The sequence below is a fragment of the Tamandua tetradactyla genome, chromosome 3 (assembly GCF_023851605.1).
Source record: "Tamandua tetradactyla isolate mTamTet1 chromosome 3, mTamTet1.pri, whole genome shotgun sequence".
In the NCBI taxonomy this organism is placed as follows: Eukaryota; Metazoa; Chordata; class Mammalia; order Pilosa; family Myrmecophagidae; genus Tamandua; species Tamandua tetradactyla.
The window spans coordinates 89,450,349-89,472,946 of NC_135329.1; the positions used below are offsets into that span (position 1 = coordinate 89,450,349).

General features: G+C 37.9%; 1 long non-coding RNA gene and 1 pseudogene across 11 annotated transcripts in view; both read right to left on the minus strand.

The window, feature by feature from the left end:
- The window catches only part of LOC143676219 (uncharacterized), a 92,009-nt gene that overhangs the window by 41,879 nt on the left and 27,532 nt on the right, over positions 1 to 22,598 (minus strand). For 4 of the 11 annotated variants that reach the window (XR_013171925.1, XR_013171931.1, XR_013171924.1 and 1 more), the window contains 2 exons: positions 7,933 to 8,122; positions 3,716 to 3,819 (listed from right to left, as the gene is read on the minus strand). This is a non-coding gene — a long non-coding RNA (uncharacterized LOC143676219). Of the gene's footprint in view, positions 1 to 3,715; positions 3,820 to 6,536; positions 6,894 to 7,932; positions 8,123 to 22,598 lie in introns of those variants that run through there. The other 7 variants (XR_013171926.1, XR_013171927.1, XR_013171929.1 and 4 more) reach the window with 6 other exon arrangements.
- Positions 10,000 to 11,998, minus strand: LOC143676753 (protein DBF4 homolog A pseudogene; annotated as a pseudogene).

Here is a 22,598-nt window from a genome sequence, read left to right on the forward strand (position 1 = left end):
GCAGGACAGATCCCAGAGCTTGTCATGTTGCCCTCCCATTTTTGCCTGATGGGTTGTCAGGCATGGAACCAGGGCCCCCTGAAACCTTTGGCAAATCAGTATCAGGCAAATCAGCCTCAGGGGAATTCACCCAGAATTTTCTAGGTCTCCTTTGGCTCTCTACTGGGAGTTGTGTCACAAGCATGAAGGCTGATTTGACTCCTAGCTGGGAGTCCTGTAGGTAGAGACAAGGCAGGATCTCTGCAGCAGTTCAGCTCCTGCCAATCACTAGTTCAGCATCTTCTTTCACTTCTCTAAATGAACAACTGTTTTTCCTGGCTCTTAAAGCCTTCCTTAGGTATTACTACATTTATGCAAACTTCTTCCTTGCTTTTTGTTATTGTTTGCTTGTTTGTTTGTTTGTTTTTCCTCAATAATTTTCTTGAATGGTAATCACAGTATTTCATTTCTCCAGGACAGGGCAAGAGGTTGGGAGGGGAAAGAGGGAATGTGTTTTCTTCCTTGGCCCCTAATCACTACCTCCCCTCCTTTTAGAGACTGTATCTAGTCTAGTCTTTATGCTTCTTTCTTTGCTCCTGAATTTGCTTATCATCTACCTTAGATCTACCTCTGGTCTTGGGTTCTTCTCTGAATATTTTCCACAGGCAGACTCCTGGGAATTGGCACTAAGCTCTGCTCAAGGCAGGCTCCCAGTATCTATAGCTCAGCTCTCCAGACCTTGCTACCTCACCTGTACTTCCCTATAGCACAGGCAGAGGGGATTCTCTGAGAGCAGCTGCCCGATCTTGAAGCAGGAAAGGAAAGAAAATATCAATGAAGCACAGGCAAAGCACCACATGCTGATGTCCTTTCCATACATTATTTAAATGAAATCTTACCTCATGTAGTTAATTGATTTGTTTTCCATGGTTGTGAGCCTGTTACGATGGCAAAGGAGCCTACTAAATGCTTGCATCCTATTCAAGCTGTAAGTACAGGGAGTGTTCAGGGTGATTCACTCATAGAACTAATAGCTCATGAGAATAAACATATGGGGTATCTCATGGAAGTGTGAAATGAGATGGGAATTGTCATACTCAAACAGACCTGCTGACACTTAGGATCAGAATTACACAGTTTTGTTTCATGATACTCAGTTCCACTTTGGTGTTGGGTGACAAGACCATTTTATGACACAATCAGCTTTGAAACATTGAGTTCAATAAAATCAAACAGATTAATTCACCCCAAAGTGCCTCAGACCCCTTATTGTGCCACAGTGTCTGGTATATTCAAAGAGGGAACGTATTTTTTTATATGTTCTAAATCTCAGAGCAGTATCTGGAACTGATGTCCCCTAGAACATCAACTAGAAAATACTGTCTTAGTAAATCAGTGGAATTCTAGGGCATAAGGAAGAACAGCGTTGAAGCATGATCTATTTCTGAAAGACTCAACCTCCCTACATGAGGCTGTGCATAGTGAGCTTAATAGATGGATTTTCATAAAGTCCCCAAATTTATCAAAACTATCTGGATTGTTTGCAGAGCTAAATCTGCAGCCAGGAAAGGCCTGTTTCTCTAATTCAGTGAGTGAGTACGGTGGGTGGTAGGGGAGGATATATATAGTGTCTCTACTGTCTTTAAGTAATAATTATGCTGCTTTTTCATCATGAATTTTTTTAAGACCTATCCATAATTCTGGTATTTTGAAAAAGAAAGCATATGCCACTTCTTAGGTTCAAATCAGTCAGAAGTTTTGATGATTTCAAATTAAAAACAAAAAGCAACTAATCATATCCTATTAAACATTTAAACACTGTTTTTATAAATAACATCAAACCAGATATTTCTTGTAGGTCCTCTCTCCCCCTGTCCCCACCCCTCTCCACTAAAAATAAGAGAATATATGACCTGGTAAGCAAATTCGCTTTCTTATCTATAAATAGCAGTGTGGTTTGTACTCTATCGCATAAAATCCTCTCTACAAAGGAATGTACAGTATATGATCCTCCCTAACTGGGGGGACATTGTGACATACCTATACTGATCAGCTTGTCACTGCTGAAATCAGCAGCTGCATGCACATCTGCTCTACAGCTTTCCATATTTAAATATTTGAAATGCAAATAAAATGGTATCCAGAATCATAGCAAAAAAAGAGTAAAATTACAGTACACAAAGTCTGTGTTCCCTCTACTGTCTTATTACTTTTCAACTGCCAATCAATTATTCGAACAAATATGCTATGTAGTAGTGACTCTAACATTTTAATGTGTATTAGAATCATCCTCTGATGATGTCAAATATTCAGATTCCTGAGACTCAAAAGCAATCCCTGTCCTCTGGATCTAGGGTGCACTTTTCATAATCACAGCATATGTTTTAGGTGCCAGAGGTCACAGACAATTTTAGTGGAAAGTGTAGACAGAACACCCAAAGCTTCAGGTTTCTCTTAAGCATAAAACAAATGTCAGAACATTCTTCTAAGATTAAACAATGTTCATCAAGTGCCTAAAAGCACAGGGATACAGAGAGGCAATAACAGGTGGGGTCCTTTCCAGTTGGAATAATTATGGACCACTGACTGCATATGACTCACATCATTTTCTGGACCTTTTGGAGATGCTAACTTGGAAGGGATGAAGTGGGATATGAGATGTTTAATGTTTCCTTGGGCAATACAATGGCCCTGGCAAAGCACAATTGCTTTGTCCTTCTTCTGTATGCCTTGTACAACTACTCTATCCTTCTAGTAATTTAGGTCAAAAACCTCCCATTGTCTTTGACACTTTTTGCTTTCACACACCACCTCTAATCCTTTTACTGTGTACCCAGAATCGGACCACCCCATGCAGCCCTTCCACTGCCCCCCATTCTGGTTACTCTACATCCAGCACCCCATCCCAAGGCAGTTTGTTTTCACAGAGCAGCTAGAATCACCTTGTCAAACCTGTCTGCTGTCAGAGCATGTCATTTCTCTGATAAACACCCTCTGTTCATCCCATGTCACTCAGAAATAGAGTTGAGATTTTTTATTTGTTTCACAGCCTGCCCCACTACCTCTCCGCACTCACCTTCAGCCCTCTCCCTAGCTCCCTCTGTTCTAATCACACCATCTTCCTTGTTGTCCTGAGACAAATACACCCTGACTCCACCTCAAGCTGTCACCTTTGTACTTTCCTCTTCCTGGAAGGCTTTTCCCCAGGGACCTAAATAGCTCACTCCTTCCCCCTCTTCCATGTCTGACTTAAGTGTCACATTACAAGTTGCTCACTGACCACTTTAATTGAGGTTGTAACTCCTCTACCTTGGACATTCCTTTTCCTTTCTGTTTATCCCTCCCCCTGAAACTGTCATTTATATTTCATGCTGTATAATTTACTTCTTTCTGTAATTGATTGTTTTTTCCCCACTTTCTCTCCCCTGAAGAATATAAGTAACATGAAGCTAAGTGTTTTTGTCTATTTAATTCACTGATGTAAACATGGTACCAAATAAGATATTTATCACACATTGAATATTGGAATATTGGCATGAATAAATGAATAATGAATACACAAATAAATTAGTGAATTATTATTCATATGTAAATTAATATTAATTAATATACCCAGTATATTTCAGGCATTACACGCCACACTTTATATAATTTTTTTCTTTTAATCCTTACAACATTTTGGGTAGATAATATAATTCCCATTTTAAAGATGGAAATTGGCCTCAAAGATACCTACCTCTGTGATAGTAGCTGAGACAGTTATTTGAAATGAGAGCCATCTGCCTTCAAAGTAGATGCTATCTTTTCTGTCTTCAAAGCAGATGTTGCCTTAGGAGTATCCTTATCAGACAAAATAGTCAGGGATAAGCAAAGATTGGAATGTTCCAGGTTGATAAGTTATATAATTAGTTTTAACAGAAGTCACATGTTTGAGTTCTGCGTCAATGTTTAATTAGGTCATGGTCACGAATTTATGTATATATAAATAATATTGCCAGAGACATTTTATTAGCTCTTAATTTTACACTTTGCCAAACCTTGTTGTGTTTGAAAGTTCTGTTGTTAACACATTTGGATCTCCATTTATCATCAATTGGGAAAAGTCAAGTATGAAGGTCATCTGACAATTGTTGTAGAAGTTCATCATTGCTTCAATAAGCAAAAACTGTGCTTAATTTTACAATGTTGGAGTGCCTATATTTACCTGATGTTTCTTGTAATATGCCTTCAAGGCCCTATAAGCTATGACTGTGAACCTCATGTAAGCTGGACTGGCTGGACTTACCCAGTGTTCTAGTTTGCTGCCTACCAGAATGCAATATACCAGAAACAAAATGGCTTTTAAAAAAGGGAATTTAATAAGTTGCTAATTTACAGTCCTAAGACTGAGAAAATGTCCCAATTAAAATAAGTGTATAGAAATGTCCAATTTAAGGCATCCGGGTAAAGATACCTTGGTTCAAGAAGGCTGATGAAGTTCAGGGTTTCTCTCTCAAGTGAGAAGGCACATGGTGAACACAGTCAGATTTTCTCTGTCATGTGGAAAGGCACACGGTGAACATGGTCAGGGTTTCTCTCTCATTTGGAAGGGCACATGGCAAACATGGCCTCATCTGCTAGCTTCCTCTCTTGGCTTCCTGTTTCATGAAGCTTCCTGGGAGGCATTTTCTTTCTTCATTTACAAAGATTGCTGGCTGGTGGCTCTCATGGCTATGTTGTTCTACTCTCTCAGAATCTCTCATTCTCCAAAAATGTTTCCTTTTTTATAGGACTTCAGAAACTAATCAAAACCCACCCAAATGGGTGGAGGCATGTCACCTAATCCAGTTTAACAACCACTCTTGATTAGGTTACATCTCCAGGGAGATGATCTAATTACAGATTCAAACACACAGTATTGAATACGGATTATTGTCCTTTTACAAAATGGGATTTTGATGAAAACATAGCTTTTCTTGGGGGCGTACATCCTTTCAAACCAGCATACCCAAGTACTTGGCTTTATTCTAATCAACCTGCCTTCAAAGATGCTGCCCCATCCTCACTGGCATATCTGTGCATGTCTCCATTCAAAGTTACTACCTTTCTTCTTCCATCCCTTTCCTAAATTAAGGGTCTTGCAGGGCCTGGCTAGACCTTCTCCTTATCTAAAAACTTGTATGTATGTATGTATGTCTTTAGTTCTCAAATTTGTATGGCAGATTGCCACAAAGTCCACAGCTAAATATAGTATAAATTTATTTTTATTCCTTCACTGTTCTGGAGACCAGAGGTCCCAGTTCCAGGTGTTGCAGGACCCTGTTCTTCCAGATGCTCCAGGGAAGACTCCACTCTGGAGTCTGCTGGCACCCCTTCCTTGGCATGTCACTGCAGTCCTGGCCTCTGTCTCCACACCTGACCTTCCCTGTGTGCCTCCCTTTGCCTGTCTCTTACAGAAACACTTGTGATGGCATTTAGGCCCCATCTGGATAATTCAGGTTAATCTTCCTCACCTCAAAGTCCTTCGTTTAATTAGATCAGCAAAGATTTTTTTTACCAAATAAAGTTACATTTACAAATTCCCAGGATTGAGACCTGAAATTTTTGTGTGGCCATTATTCAACCCATTAGAGTTGCCGTGAATGTCCGCTTCCTTTCCTGTTAGACACCTAGAATGCTCTCCCCTTCCGTTTATTTTCTATTCACTCACATTCATTTATTAAATTCATTGAGTTTCTGCTTTGCCTCAGATTCAGTATTTTCTTGGATGCAGACTTGAATAAGTCATAATTCTAATCCATGTGAAATGAGCAGCTGCTTGGCATTTGGACACCTATAGTATTCTAATTATATTAAGAATATAAAGATAAATAAAATACAATCCTGACCATTAAGTGTTTGCAGTTCAAGGAGGGATAAAGGCACATACACCTATTATCAGAATACAACTCAGTAAGTTCTATAGTCAGGATAAGTACAGAGTGTATCAGAACAAAGAAGAGGGACATATGTTCTTTTTGGGAAAACGAGGCCAAGAAAAGAGAAGGGATACTTGGATTGATTCTTAATTAAGCTTGAATAAGTTCAATGAAGACTGACTAGGCAGGGGTGGTTTCAGAGACTGAGCAAATGTTTTAATATTATTTTTTATTTCCTCCTCAACCTTAAGAAAATTCAAGCTCCCAACGAGTAAGAACTATGGTCCCCCTTGAAAGTTAGCTTGCTGTAAGACTTACGGTATGTACTTAATTGTGCTCTGAATAAATATATTAGCTAATTATAGTAGCACTGTTTAAGTAAAGGGCAATTGGGTACTCTCCAAGGAACTTATCTGAGTCTCATTCAGGAAAGCGCTAACAGAACCAATATCGTCATTCTAGTTCCTAACTGGGCACCTTGGAGCCAAACCAAATAAAAGATCCTTTTATTTTATGTTCATCTATTGGAACATATATGGAACAAAAGAACATATGGGCAAAAGAAACTAACATCACTATACTACTTGTCTAAGTTACTGGCCTTTTGGAAAATGTTCCAAATTTTGTTTGGAGAAATAGAAAAAAAAGTTTTGTTTTCTCTATTTAGTAACCCCATAGGTGAGCCGATTTCTTTGCAGCGATGCTTTCCTGCTACCTGTGGGTTTTTCCTACCATGGTCAATTGCAGCATGACCTTCCAAGAATACATGGGGACAGGGACAAGAATCTGTTCCCTATCACATTTGATAAGAAAAGCCTTGAAAAAGCTTTGAGATGAAACACACTCCTAAAAGACTTCATCGGTATGTCACAGCACTTTCCCTTTTCCTGTATGACTTCAGTCCCTGCCACATGCTGTCGACTCAGTTGGCAGAGGGTCAGATTCCAGCAAAGGAGCTAATTAGTGGTGTAGCCTTTAGCAATTGACTTGAACTCTCCAACTCGCAGCAAGTCTGATCTATAAAATGGAGAACAAGGTGCTATATTGACTAAGATTCTGGTCATGAAATTTTGTGAAAATTTTTCTAAAAGTCATTCCTGGTCTTGTCATTTCCATGTGTTCTCAGTCCATCTGCTTTGTTTAGGCATTGCAAGAACCTCACAGTAAATAGCACATTTAATTCTTTAAGAATCATGAGCTAGTGCCAATAATCAGTATACATTCACCCTTTAAGATCAAAATTATACTGGCTGAGGAGACTACTATGGATCTTTTATTTTATTTTATTTTTTATTTTTGGTGTGCTATATGGTGGGGTCACATTTCATTCTTTTTCCATGTGAGTATCCCATTATGGCAGGACCATTTGTTGATTTTTTGGTTGTTTGTTTGCATGTTTGTTTTTTCTTTTGGGGACGTGCATGGGCCGAGAATCGAACCCAGGTCTCCTGCACAGCAGGCAAGAATTCTACCACTAGGTTACCCTTGCACCTTCTCTGTGGATTGTTTTTTAATCTGCATGTTATTTTGCTTCTTAAATCAAAATTTATCTGCAGAAGACTGTGATGAGGGAGAAGCAGGGAAGCTATTAATTTTCTACTCTCCAGTCTACCATATATGCAGGGAAGTGAGACATCCTTCTCCTTGTCACTGGACTCCTTTTCCTCTTTGGAATGTCAGCTCAGATGTAACTTCCCCAGGGAAGTTTGCCTTCACCCACCAAACTAGGTTAAAACATTCATTATATCTCATGACTTTTTCTGTAGCAATTTACACAGATTTAACTTTACAAAAATTTGTTTGATCATTTGATTATTTTCATCTCACCTACTGTTTTTGGTTTCCATAGAGTCTATGTGTTCACTCTATATTAAAAACAACAATACAAAAGCCTAATGAGAAAACAAATACTGACAGTTCTTCATAAATGAAATCAACCATATAACTATAGACCAACCCATTTCCTCTTAAGGAGTCTTGCTAAGTGAAGAAGTCAAATTAGACCAGTAAGCCATTAAGACACAACAGGAATGCAGTGCTCCCATTAGCAACTTACTGAATTCGTTTGACTGTTGTCCACCAGAAATGAAGCCAAAGTTCTTGAAGGGCTACAGAGAAATAAAAGCCAGAATCTCAATCAACTGAAAATTTCCTTTATAGCTGAATGATGGGTAAGGGGACCGCTGGAAACTCTTGACACTCTTCTTTCTATCTCTCTCTTTTTTTTTAATTCTTAAAACTGTATGCTGTGAAAAGAAGGGATAAGCATAATTGTATTTAGCACATTTAATTGCCACAATGTCCCTATAACATAATACATCATTCTGGCAAATTAAAACATTGAACTTGGAATAGTTAAATGATTTGCCCCACATTCATATAGCAAGTGACTAATAGATGACAGCCTGCTTCCCTCTACAGCATTCTGCTGCTACAACAAAAAGAACAGCATATGCTCCCTTAGTATGCAAAATGCTCTCTGCCTTTCATGAGTAGCGTGTTTAGAGCACTATACTAAATGATGTAGAGAATTCAAAGCAGCTTAAAATATGAATCTTATCCACAAGGAATCAAGAGTCCATCTGGGAGTCAAGGCATCTGTGTGATTTATATTGTTAAATCATCTGTTTAGTCATATAATGAACAAGAGAAAAAGCATGTATCATTTTAAAGCCAGTGTCCAGAGTCTCCCTTCCTTTTATACATGTCAAAAAATGACTCTTAGGGGAAGGGATACAAATCTAGGTACCAGAATTATCCTGAGCCTATACAAAAACAGAGGAGCAGACTGACAGATCAATATGTAAATACAGTGTCTGCATTACAAGTGAGCAGACACTGGGAAATGGGAGTTAATATAAAAGATTGAAATACGGAAAGGGAAAAGTTGGTCTGTTGTTTAAATTTTGTGAATGAGAGCAACTTTATTTTTAGCTATAGGAATATCTAATACTAAATTTGAAAATATTGACTCGCTGCAGTTTAACCTCTCCACGTGCTGAAATGATCAGAAGAGTCTGGTAGCAATGAAGGGAAAGAGCCTTAGTGAATGAGAAATCACTAGGCACATAACATGGAGCTGACATATAAATTACTAATTCTGGAGAAATGAAAACTCAGAACTAGGAATGAATGTGGAACCATAAAACCATGGGAATATATAGAAATTAGGTAACATTTCTAGAGGACATGGTACATGGATATGGACACTACCTAAACCAAAATACTGGGGAAAGTGACATCAGAGTTGCTTTATTTGACTATATTGACTCCTATAATGTGCTTCAAAAATTCTACAAATGAAATTTTACATGCTTAAGCACATGAATAAAATTCCCCAGTTGCCCCTGCCCTGCCAAGATTGGACTTTTTTGCTAGAAAAATGCAAGCATAATTCCAGAACATCAACTAGTTCCATCCCCCTATTCTATATTACTAACAGCCCCTTCCAACATGACAAAATTAGAATGGGCACAGCCCAAATACCCTTAAAGAGTGGGAGAAAGATCAGAGGCGATAGTGGAGTTGTACAGAGAAGATAGGGTTTAACAAATGAGTATGACTGCTGAATCATTATACTGATATCTCTTTCAGTCTCCAGCATCTTAGAGCAGCTAGAAGTAAAAACCTAAAATCATGGAATTGTAACCCATGCCAAATTCTGAAATCTGTTCTACAACAAATTGTTGTAATGTGCTTTGAAATTTATTGCTTTTATGTATATGTTATTTAAATTTATTGACATATGTATATATGTTATTTAAATTTATTGCATTTATGTATATATATGTTATTTAAAGAGAAGGAGGAGTTTAACAGAAGATAAGAGCTAACAAATGAGTATGACTGCTGAATCATTATATTGATAGTTCTGTTGGCCTCCAGTGTCTTGGAGCACCTACAAGAAAAAATGAAAAATCATAGAACTATAACCCATACCAAATTTCAAAATCTATTCTGTAACTGCTTGTTAAAATGTACTTGGAAATTTATTGTTTCTTTTGTTTATATGTTTTATTAAAATTTCAAAGTTAAAAAATGCAAGCATCACTGTTATTGTTAATATATACATATAGTTATATAAACAAAGTTGGCAAGAAATTCTAAGAATTTTTATATATATTTATAAAAATTTCAAGAATATGATCCTCATCACTTCTGAAAAGTATAAATCATTTAAAGACCAAAAACCAGTAAATGCAGAAGTGGAAGAAGAGAAAAACATTGAGAGCAGATCATTTGAATTTTTATGTCACCAAATATCTATTACACGTACCGTTGTTTTCAGCATAGCTCGTGAAGTCCCCAAATTCTGATTCTTCTTCACTAGTCTGAAATAAGTCCAGTGAAGATTGCACTGGTGAATGACAAATTCCGTTTTCTTCTGGTGTGGTAAGAAACTCAGTGCTTTCCTCATCTGATTCCATATTTGGTTCCAGATTTTCTTTTTTATTTCTTCCTAATAATATTTCCACATTCTGATGAATTTTACCATAAGGTAAACTACGCATATTCTTGATGTCACGATCATTTGGTTCCATGAGAAAGCTATGGGATGGAGTTTTTGCCTGAATTGTTAGGTGTGCTTGTGAATTGCTTATTGCTATTAGACCAGAATCATGACCAAATGTTGAATTAAGGTCCTCTTCCTTCAGATCCTTTGCTAGAAAACTCACAGTATCTGACTTTTGTTTCAGTTGGGATACACTATTGTTTTTATTGAAATTAGAAAATTATATAGATGTCCATAGCTCATATGGACAGTCATCTGCCCTTAGTTCTTCAAGTCATTTTCATTTATAATGCATTTATGTTCAGAAACATCAATAATGCATCCTTGTTTATTTGTATATGAAGGTAGCTGCATAAAATTCTGCTTTACGTCTTTTTCAGCTGGATTTAACGTGGAATATGTACTATTCTTTTTCTCAAGTTCTCTCAGTTCACTTGAAGGGCAGGAGGTAGGTATTAAAATAAACTTAAATTTACATTCAGATTCTCGGGGTTCTTTACAAGGAAATTTTGCTTGATATCTGCACAGCTTTATTTTTCCTGAAGTCCTTCTGAGAAATATATTGCAGTTCTAGGTGTTCTCTTGGTTTAGTCTTCTTTGCAGTAACAGGAGAAAGGGATCCAACACTGTATTTTGTTCTTTTCTTTTTAAGTGTGTCCCTTTCTTATTTCACAAAGTCAAAAACCAACTTATGTACAATATCATTAACAACTTGGTTATTCTTTGCAAAGTTTCTGTGTTGCTCACTTAGAAGATGAGTTTCTAGATCTTCATATTTCTGAAAGCAACATTGACAATATCCTTTTCTCTTTCCTCTCTTTCCAATGGAGTTGAGTTTGGGTGCCACCATATTTACCACCGTCTGTTGGGAATCTTAGTTTAACCTGAATTTGCTTTTGGATAATAATGGTTTATCGACATTAAATGGACTACAGAGCTTCTGAACAGAATGATTTATAAAAGGCATGTTGGTCAACTGAAGATTAAATGGCCCATAAATTTGGCTCATATCTTCCACCTTCACCAAAAGCTTTTTCAGTCTACCTCTTCTTGTTTTCTGTGTGCTAGCTCTTTTCTCCATATCTCTTACAGAAGTGTTTGATTTCTTGAGTAAATATAATTCTTTTTTCTTTTGTTCAATGTAGTATCTAAGATACAGTCCTTGGTGGCTTTTTCAACTAATAGCTTTCCTCTGCGTAAAACACTGAGTTTCTGGACTTAAATGAATGTCCATCATAGCTGGGATGAGGTGAAGTTGCTTCTGTGGTACACCCAGATTCTGGACTTGGTAAGAGAAACTCTACCCAAGGATTGTGCAAATTTTATTCCCTTTTTATTTGAAAGAAGACAACTGATCTCTCTGCTGAGAAATTCTTCAACTCACCCTACAAGATTCCAACATCTTTTACAGTTTTTCAGAAATTGTGACAGAAGGTTTAAGTCTAGGTAAAATAGCTTTCCCCAAATTGTTTTATATTTGGATTTTTCTGATTTGTTGTTATTAATTTTTAGCGATTTCAAAGATGGTCTTTTTTTTTTTTTCATTTTTTACTTGGATTCCACCCTGGAAATTTCTCTTGCTATGAATCCCCATTGTTCCGGAGTTCATAGTGGTCCTTCGGCCCTTACATACTGGGTCTGGAGAGGGTGTTGGAGAGGGTGGGCCATGAAGTCACAGCTCCTAGGGGACTCTGCTCACAGCCAGCCACCTCTTGCTTTCTGCGGGCTGTGGCCCCCACACAGCAGAAAAACCCCGTCCCTGGGCTGGGCTTCCCAGGCCATATCCGGCTCCAAGGCACCAAGCACCAAGACCAACTATTAATGGTCAGTATGAAATGTTAGGAGATCTCAGCAGTTTATCTTAATTCCAGAACTGATGAACAAATATTTCCACACTTCTTCACCAAAGCTAGTTTCAGATGGAAGGAAGACCTTTGCAATGCTTTCTACCAGACTAGACACTCTAAACCAGTCTGTCTGCTTCCTGAGGATAAATATATTTCAATTACAATTTCAATCCTCACCGCGGAGAGGTTTGGCAGATGAGCAAAATGAATGGTCATAATTGAATTGAATCACTTTGCAGTTGGGTAGACCTACCCAGGAAACCAAATTTAAAGGGGTGCGGGAGACAGCATTACATGTACAAAGTCATTGCAGAATTTCTTAAAAATTCCTTCTGACTTTGTTAAGTGTCACTATCCCAAACATGATATTTTCCCCTGGCACATTCATTCAAAATGCCATTTTGAAGTTTATTCAAAGATAATCTAGACTCTCTGTTCCTCCAAGTCTGTTTTGTTTTCTTTCATTGTATTTTATTTTGCATTACCTTATTTTTTTATTGTTATTATTTTTTAGGGGATGCATGGTCTAAGAATCAAACCTGGGTCTCCCACATGGAAGGCGAGCATCCACCACCGAACCAGCCATCCGTGCACACTATTTTGCATTACTTTATTATTAATGTTTATTTTATTATTTTATTTTACTTTCATTTTATTAATATATAAAATAATATTTTACTTATTTTATTTGGTTTATTTGATATTGCATTTTATTTATTATTTTATTTTATCGTACTATTTTTAAATCGAATTTTACTTCATTTTATGTTTTCATTTTTTGAATAAAAGATTACAGTTGTTCCAAGGCATTATTTCATAACTGTAATTAAAAATTCCACAACGTGGTCCTTACAGGTACATAAGGAGAGCGGTTGGTCATTTACATACTATTTAATCCCTGAAAAGATCTTAGAATTTGAAAGAAAAAGATGCTATAGGCATGCTGCTGTTTTCCCCAAGCCCTCAGCCATTTGGAAGAGTAGAGAGGCCCTGGCAAAGGATTTGTTTTAGCCCTTCAGCAGATGTGATTTGCTTTTTGGTCATTGTTTTGTAACCACTAGACAGTCTGTTTTCTCAGGCAAACCTGGTTGTTGCATAGATAACTACCTGCCCAGGTGGCTCTGTGATCCTTCCTCAGTCCCTATTTCAAGAAATAAGTTAGTTTGCTTCCAAGGTGTTCTATCTATATTTTAGAATGGAATAAGTTATTATCATATATATTTTGTATGCTGTGTGGTGGGGTCACATTTCATTATTTTTCCATGTGAGTATCCCATTATTGCAGCACCATTTGCTAAATTTTTGTTTGGTTGGGTTTTTTGTTTGTTTGTTTTGCTTGTTTGTTTGTTTGTTTTTTGGGAAGTGCATGGACCAGGAATCAAACCCTGGTCTCCCGCATGGCAGGTGAGACTTCTACCATTGAACTACCCTTGCACCCCCCAGTAAGTTATTATACCCTCTGTATTTGTGGCTGGCTTAGAGAACAAGGCTGTGGGACCTGAAAGTGAATACAGAGTTTATAATATCCTCTATATCCATACCATGTACAAGAGTCCATTTGCTTCAGTTTTGAGGCAGATTTCTTGGAAGCAGGATGGGTGCCTCTGTTTTCACATCCAGTGTCACCATGCATTAGCTTAGGTCTTGCACTTGGGTTGGTTCACTGCCTTGGTTTGCCCATCAGGAAAGCAGAACTAATAATTATTCTACAATAATGAACTTCTAATCATTAAAATATTTTATTTTAGCACCAAGATGATGAATGAGGCAGTAAGAAGATATTCAATAAATTGTAGTTATTTGGAGTGTTAATTTCGAACAAGGGTAGATTTTTAAGCACAAAGTATCTTAAATAATCTGGGCCAAAATATCTGTTTTTCTATTTGTACCATCTTTTACAAATTTGGAAACTGTCACAGTGGAAGCTGAGGAGATCTGAGAGAAGACAGAAGAAACTAACATTGGAAAGAAGCATTATATTATCTTCTTCTGTTAAATATATTATCATCAAGGTTATCAAAACTTTTCATTATTGGATGCCCATCACTGGGTTAAGATTTTTATATACATTATCTTATAAAACCATGTTGAAGCTATTCTTCAGATGAAGAACCTCTGTTTCTCTGTAGTTAAATATGTAGGCGGTGAATTTGAGATATAAATCAAAATGTGCATGGTTGCTATTGTTAAAACTTGAGAGTTTATTGTCAAACATCCTTCTTAGTATTTTATGTGAATTAACTCATTTTCCCCTTATAACAAGATATCTGATACAATTATTATCAGCCGATCTTATTGATGAAGCAGATAGATAGAGGGAAGGCAAGTAACATTTCCAAAGTAACACAGCCAGAAAAGGCTGAATCTGGATTTCAACCCAAATAGTCTGACTTCAAAACTAATTATCACAGCCCATTGACTTCTGGGGGAAGAGGCCCATTCTTACACGTCATTTTAATTTGTGAAGGAATTTTCTGTCTCTGAAAACAGCCAAATCAATGATGCCTCTAATTCCAAACACTCAGTGATGAGAGAGTCTTACTTTCTTAAATTTTTCTCTTCTTGCAATATGAATACATTTTCAAGAGCTGCACATTGGAAAGAACTATATTTGTATGAACTAGCAAAGACAAGAAAAATGGCAGATGATACTGCAGAACATTTCCAGCTAATTCAGTGGGAGGCAAAGTTATGGGGATAGCAAAGTGACCCCTTGTTTACATTAGATTTTGACTCAGGTGAAAGAGGGGGCTCTAATCAAGACGTATCTAATCAAGAAACACATTGTGTATTAATTCTGGTGTGCAAAGTGAGGAGGGCAGATGTTGGTAGGCATGCTGTTGGGCACTCATTTTTTTACAATGATGAGGAATAAGATGCTGAAACTTGGGGGCAGAAATCTCTTAAGTGTACTTCTTGACATCACTGGAAAATAAACATCTTGGCAAGGTCCTGGCCTCTGCCTGTTTTCTGAAGATAGAAGAGGCAGACTGCAAATGTCTTTTGCACAATGGGCTAATCAGCCAAATTGCAGCAGGGCATTATAGTTAAGTATCTACTGTAGATGCAGCTCCATAATTTTCTTTATTAAGAAAGAAATAGGCAGAATAAGTCTAAAGTCTCTGCTTAAAGCATGATAGAGCTGAATGAATAATACTACAGTTCTATTTGTGCCTGAATTTTACCACTGTTAGTTTAATTTTGTGGCTTTTATAAAATGGCCCTTAAACTGTAAACACTGAGAAAACGTCCCTTTATGTTATATATTATTAACCCCACAGAGCTGCTCATGTAAGCTCAGAATAGAGCAGGAAAGAGCCGGGTTTATTTTGGGCCTTTCCCACATTAAAGAATTTCAGAATAATTTTAGAAATCATCAATTTACAGCTTAGGCTTCGAGCTGCTAAGAAGCAGGATGGGCTGTCAAGTAGTTGGATCAGGCATGGATGCCAAGAAGTGATTGTGCAGAGTTAATTTGACATATGCAATCCAATGTGTAATAAATGATCACCCAGCAAGAAACTGCTGTGCCACAGGGATGCAGGGAGGAGCAGGGCTGAGTGGCGCAGGACAGCAGGATGAAGTCCAGTCTGGCCTGAAAAAGCTATTCCACAATCTAGGCCAAGCTCCTTCCCTCCTTGCAAGGAATTTAGCGTAGTTTTCACTACAGTTTTTCTTCCTGAAATCCGTCACATACAATATACTTTTTGCATCTCTGTCTCTTTTCTTTTATCTTTTCTTTCCTTTTCTTTCCCTCCTCCTTATCCTCTTTCTCCTCCTCCTTCTCTTCCTTCTTGCTGTGTTTTAAATTTAAGTCTAAATTAGTACTCTTAAATTTGAAGACTATGGGTTGAATATAGTCTGCTGACTGATTTTGTTTACCGAGAGTGTTCGCTGATTGGTTTCTATTTGAATGCTAGCTCCATTCTCAATACCTCTCGTTACCCTTACCTTTCTATAATGTTCCATCAGCTTGTGCCCTGAAGAAAGGTGTGGTAGATTGAATTGTATACCCCAATTTAGACAAGATCTTAAACCACATTCCTGCAGGTGCAAATTCATTGTAAATGGGATCTCTTGAAGGTGTTATTTTAGCTAAATGGTGGTCAGAAGGAATGAGTTGGGGCAGTAATCCAATCTACTGGAGGGCTTATAAAGAGAAAGAAACTGTATGCCAGAGTGAGAGAAAGTCGTGGAGGGGAGGAACCAGAAGATGGAAATCAGTGGAACTAGTAGTGAAAAGAGAGGACATTACCATGTGTTGAAAGAATGCCGAGATACAAACAAGGGAACTCCCAACATGGCCAGCAGCCAGCACCAAAATTCTACAGACTTGTCGGAGAAAGCACTGATTTGCTGATAACCTCAAGTTTGGACTGCTTCTGCCCTCAAAACCATGAACCAAAAAATTCTTGATATTTAAGCTAAAACAGTATACATAGTATAGGAATCAGACTAAGTTTAGCATTCACAAAGGTGACACAGGCAGGCAAAGGAGAAGGCCTCTGATGTAAGCTTAGAACTGGTGCCAAATCCTTAATGACCCAGGTCATTAAAAATGTAAAACATAATCAAAGGGGGAACCTTCAGTTGGAAGTTCAAATTAGTTAGATTTCCCAGATAGGCTGCAACCTCTGGAGTATACAATCAGTGAAGAAATAGGGGACGGTCTGCAGGTCAGGCATAGGTATAATCCGTTCAGTGTTCTGTTTTTGGCATGCCAGCTACCATTTTGTGTTTGGCTAGGTGCCCATTCTTGCAATATAGCAAATAAATTTCTCCTCCTCAGTGAATGAACATTTGTTCTCCTTCAGGTACGGCGTTCTTGCTAACACATAGCAGCCTGGAAAACTACAACTGGTGGGAGTTCACAACTCCCAAGTATAAGCTTCTTGACTGTGGTTACATTTAAAAGGTCTCTGTTCATATAGCAAAGGTGGAGATCACAGCACGAAGTGGGCCTCACTCAATCCAGGATGATTCTTAAATGAGTGGATGAATGAGTGTGGAGAGCATTATTCTGAAAAAAGCAGCACATTGTTAAAACCTTAAAAAGAAAAGGACCACGTTTGTTGAGAGACCAGAACTTCAAAGAAGACAGAAAATAAAACAATATGAGCAAAAGTAGAGGCCAAGGAGGAATTGTAGCTAATTAAAAAAAATTAAAAGGTAAAAGAGTTTGCCAAAAACATTATGAATATATGTGTAGGAACTTAGTTATCATGTGCTATAGGTCTTTAAAATTCTTAACATTTAATCCTCCTAAAGAATGCTGAGAGGTAGTACTATTCCATTTTATACTTGACAAACAAAAGGACAGGATGTTATATTACTTGCCAAATATTATGCAGTCAGCACATAGAGGCGGAATTTGAAACTGGTTGTCTTTTTTAGTGGCCCTTCTTTTACCCACTAGACCATTTACAGAACTTAATCATTGCAACAACTTTACAGAATAGACACCCTTTTTATCCACATTTATTCAAGTGAAAAATGAGGTAGAGACAATATAATTAATTTGCCTACAACCACATGGCCTCAGAGTACGGTTATATATATCCATCTATCTCCAGGGCCCACATGCTTCGCCACTATCTGTGCAAAATCCACTGGCAAAGTTGGAGAGGCAGTTTTGTGAGTATGGATTTCAATGCAAGGTGAGATTCAGTTTTGTTGTATAGATAATTGGAGACCTTTGAGGGTGTTTTTGTTTCATTTTTTCTTTTTTTGAGTGTGCATGCGAATTGATCTGTGCCTTAGGAGATTTGTCTGGCAAGATGTTTAAAAAGATAGGAACTTCTGATCTTGTGCAAGGAGGGCCTAGAAGAAGATAACGGTAGGAATGGAGGGCACAGGGGAAATACGTAGCCTGAAAGCATACATTGAATATAGAATAGGAAGGAAACGTGGATTGGGCATGGTGGTAAAGTTGTACTTTCCTTTAAGTAAAAGGCTGTGATGCTAGCAGTTATCAGGCAATGTCTGCTTTTCTTGAGTCAATTGGGGAATATTTATTGAGTGGCCAATATCCAAAAGATACTGTGATAATTATCTTTATCTTTTGCATGTTGGCCACTCTATAATGGGAGTTATTATTATTGAGAACAATATTAATAAGTATATAAGGAAGTATGAGATGCAAGATTTTTGCCATCCAATCCTCTTTCCTTTCCTTGTTTCTCCCACTCTCCTTCTCTCTGTCTCTCTATCTTTAATTTTTTTTCTCTTTTCTTACAAAATTTTTTAACTACTCTGTGTCAGGAACTATTCGAGATGCTGCTCTCTGGGTGGTGAACAGTACAATACCCTTGCCTTTATGGAGTTTACCTTCTTGAAGGTGATGGCAGCTAATAAATGAATAAATAAGCTAATTAAAATAAGATACTAGACACAGATGCATACTTTGAGGGAAAAAAGAGAAAAACGGAGGCTAAGGACACAGAGAGTGGTAGGAGAGATGCTTATGGCTATTTTACATGAGACAGTTGGGAAAGCGCTCCTTGAAATTCAGGAATAATCTCCCGGGATCGGTAACATTAACTTTATACTTGACACATGTGAATTAGTGGCCCTTGAATGTTTTTCTTTTTCCGTGCAACTCTCCTGAGCCAGGCCAGGGTCCAACTATTCCACTTATCCACATGCACACAAACAAGAGAGGGCATGTGATATGCAAAAATCAAGATTCTTGGCAAAATATGCAATTTCAGCCCTCAGAAAGTATTAGAAAGTTACAAGTTTCAGTTACAAAATACCAAGTTTTAGAAAAACTAGGTTACAAGGTTAATGGTCAAGAGCTCTGAGGAGAGAATCTTCTTCCTGGTAAATTATCCTTGGAGAGACTCTAGGGGATAAAACGGGCCCTCTGTTTCTAGAAGACCACTCATGTAAGCAGGGCATCACAGCCAGTGCTTTCAATGAGCACTAAGGAATACTCCGAATAATACGCCGAGGAAAACAAGATGACAATCAGTGCCACTTTGAATCTGTGGCGGACACCAGAAAAGCCTTGTCCTTTAATCCCCATTCTATATTGCTGGCTGGGAGCATTTTGATTGCTCCCATGGAGATGTGACCCACCTAATTGTGGGTGGTAACTTTTGATAGGATAGCTTCCATGGAGTTGTGACTCCACCCATTAATCCTTTAAAAGAGGAAATATTTTGGAGAGAGTCCTTTTTAGAGTCAAGAGAAAGCTTCAGAATGCTGCAGAACCAAGAAGCCATCAGCCAGTGACTTTTGGAGATGAAGAAGGAAAATGCCTCATGGGGAGCTTCATGAAACAAGAGACCTGGAGAGAAAGCTAGTAGATGACGCCATGTTCGCCATGAGCCCTTCCAGCTGAGAGAGAAACCCTGAACATCATCGGCCTTCTTGAACTTAGGTAGTTCTCCCTGGATGTCTTAAGTTGAACATTTCTATAGACCTGTTTTAATTGGGACATTTTCTCAGCCTTAGAACTGTAAACTAGCAACTTATTAAATTCCTCTTTTTAAAAGTCATACTGTTTCTGTAATTGCATTTCAACAGCTAGCAAACCAGAACATGGTCCATTAGCAGGGGACCTGCCTGCATTGTCAATTCCCAAGGCCCTATTATCATATCAAACTCTCAGAAATGGGGGTTCACAGGTAGTTCAGTGGTAGAAATCTTGTATGTGGGAGACCAGTGTTCGATGCCTGGCCCATGCACCACCACCCTCATCTCACCCCTCCCCCCAAAATATGTATCATGAACAAAATTTCCTATGATGTCCATATCACATATCTGCCTTTGTGGGTGTGTATGTACAGATACAGAAATACATATATGTAGATAGACAAATTAAAAAATAAGACTCTCATAGGCATCGTCAATAAGAAAAAACATAATGAAAACTGAATAAGTCTATTTGGACTAAAATGTTTGAAACTGATAACATATTGCTTTATCGCACTTTATTAATATTCTCCTGAGCAATGATCCTAGGGACATCAGCTATGGGACTACCGGCATCTACTTACAGATTTGCAATGAACATCTTATTGTGGCCAACAATTTGCAACATTATTTATCTACTTCAGATCCTTTATTTTGTTTGTCTTTCCTCTACTTCCTGCAAGTTCATCAGTTATACGCAACCCCCAGTCGGTGATTGAGCTCTTCACACAGTTTACTGCCGCACTCCTCTCAAGTTCTTGTTCACTTCGGATCACTTTCGTGGTTGCCAAAAGAAAACCTCATCACTAACTTTTGCCACCTGTACAGTAGAATTTATATTTTATAAGCTTGGGGACTTTAAGTCTTCCACTGCTGTACTCCGTGGCATCTAGGAGTGTTCAACAGAGTAGCCTCTTGTTAAAAATGTGTAGAATAAATGAATGAACCCTCCTCAAGTTCCACGGGACTGTTACATGATAATGTTGGATTTTGACCAAGCATTGTGCTTCTGGAAAATAGTGGTTAAAGAAATGCCCTTCCCCTTGTATTCTAAGGAAGGGTAGACTGCAAAGAGCCTCCTTCTCCATATGACTCAGCTAAGACTCACGAGGACACCCTCCTGGTTTCCCCATGACAAGACGAGACAGACCCTCCACATTCTCATTCTCTGCTTTCTAAATGATTAGTGGAACTATTTTGTTTCAAAAGATTAATCAAAACAAAATGCTTATTAATCAAACTTTGACTAAGATTCTCTCCTTTCCTCAGGTCTCTGAACCGTGGTCCACTCTCAGCTTGAGCCAGCACCCAGCCCCTCCTTAAGGACACCTCCTGAGAATAAGCTGGCCTCAGAGCAAACATTTTCTGAAACACTGATCAACACACACTTTTCTCCCACTCCCCCAGATTCAGTTCTTTCTAGCCTTCTTTACTCTTCTCTATAAAAGATGCATCCTATTTGCATAAACTTTGAGACACTTCCAGATCGTTCTTCCTATTGTAGTGTTTCTTGTACCTCTACTGTTAACAGCCCCTTTCCTACCCCTACCCCTGCAATAATGCTTTCAAAGAAATCTTCCCCACAAAGTCTGGATTTGTGCTCTTTTGGACACACACAGACACATCTTTGCAAAGCAGCTTTCTGGCCAACAGACTCTCTATTTGGGCAATGATGAATTTATATTTCAAATGTGGCTCAGGTATTATCTTCTATGGGAATCTTTCCTGACTTCCCCCAAACAGTTATAATTACATCCTCCTTGCCCTCACCACTGTCTCCTCTATATTTTTCTTCTGTGGCAACTCCCAGACTGTAATAAAATGTGTTGACCTGGCTGCACTCCACATTAAACTGTGAGAGTTTTAGATGCTAATTTTATCCTATTTGCCTTTGTATACTTAATTCTCAGCACAATGCCTGACCACTTATCCAAGTTTCAATAAATGACTATTGACCTGAACCACCCCTCTTAGAACTTTTCAAAAAAGAGAAGCAAAAAGGATCTTGGGCATTTTCCATTCATGGCTATAATTTGGTGGAACTCTACATTTTGCTTTTAATAGGAACACACATACGCACATAGTATCAGCAGCCGCAACAGAAGCAGCCTACCTTTTGTCAAGCCTTTGCATGTTTTATTTCAGTGAAAGGATCCAGGTCTGGAAAAATTCAGAAAGACTCCCAGCTGCCCACTATTGTTTGCAAGTTCAGTGGTTGCTTCTATCTTTCTTCATAATTGTTTTTATCTATTTATTATTATTATTATTATTATTTTTAAATGTTAACATATATATGCATATATATATAACCTAAAATTTTCTATTCTAACTACATTCATATAAATAATTCAGTGCCGTTAACCATATTCTTATTGTTGTGCAACCCATCACCACCATTCATTACCAAAACTTTACAATCAACCCATATAGAAACTCTGCACAATTTAAGCTTTAACTCCCCATCCTGTATCCCAACTCTGTCCCTTGATAACCTATATCCCTGATTCTGACTCTCTGAGTTTGCTTATTCTAATTAGTTTATATGAGTGAGATCATGCAATATTCATCCTTTTGTGACTGGCTTATTTCACTCAATGGTATGACTTCAAGGCTCATCCATTTTGTCACAAGTATCGGAAATTCGTTCCTTTTTATGACTGAATACTATTTTACCACATGGCACCACATTTTGTTTATCCATTCATCAGATGATGGACACTTGGGTTACTTCCACCTTTTGTCAATTGTGAAGAATGTCATTATGAACATCGGTGTGCAAATATCTATCTAAGTCACTGTCTTCAATTCTTTTTGGTATTTACTTAGCAGTAGGATTGCTAAGTATATTGTAGTTCTAAACTTAACTTTCTGAGGAACCACCAAGTCGTCGTCCACAGTGACTACTAGTTTACAATCCCACTAACAATAACCAAGTGTTCCTAT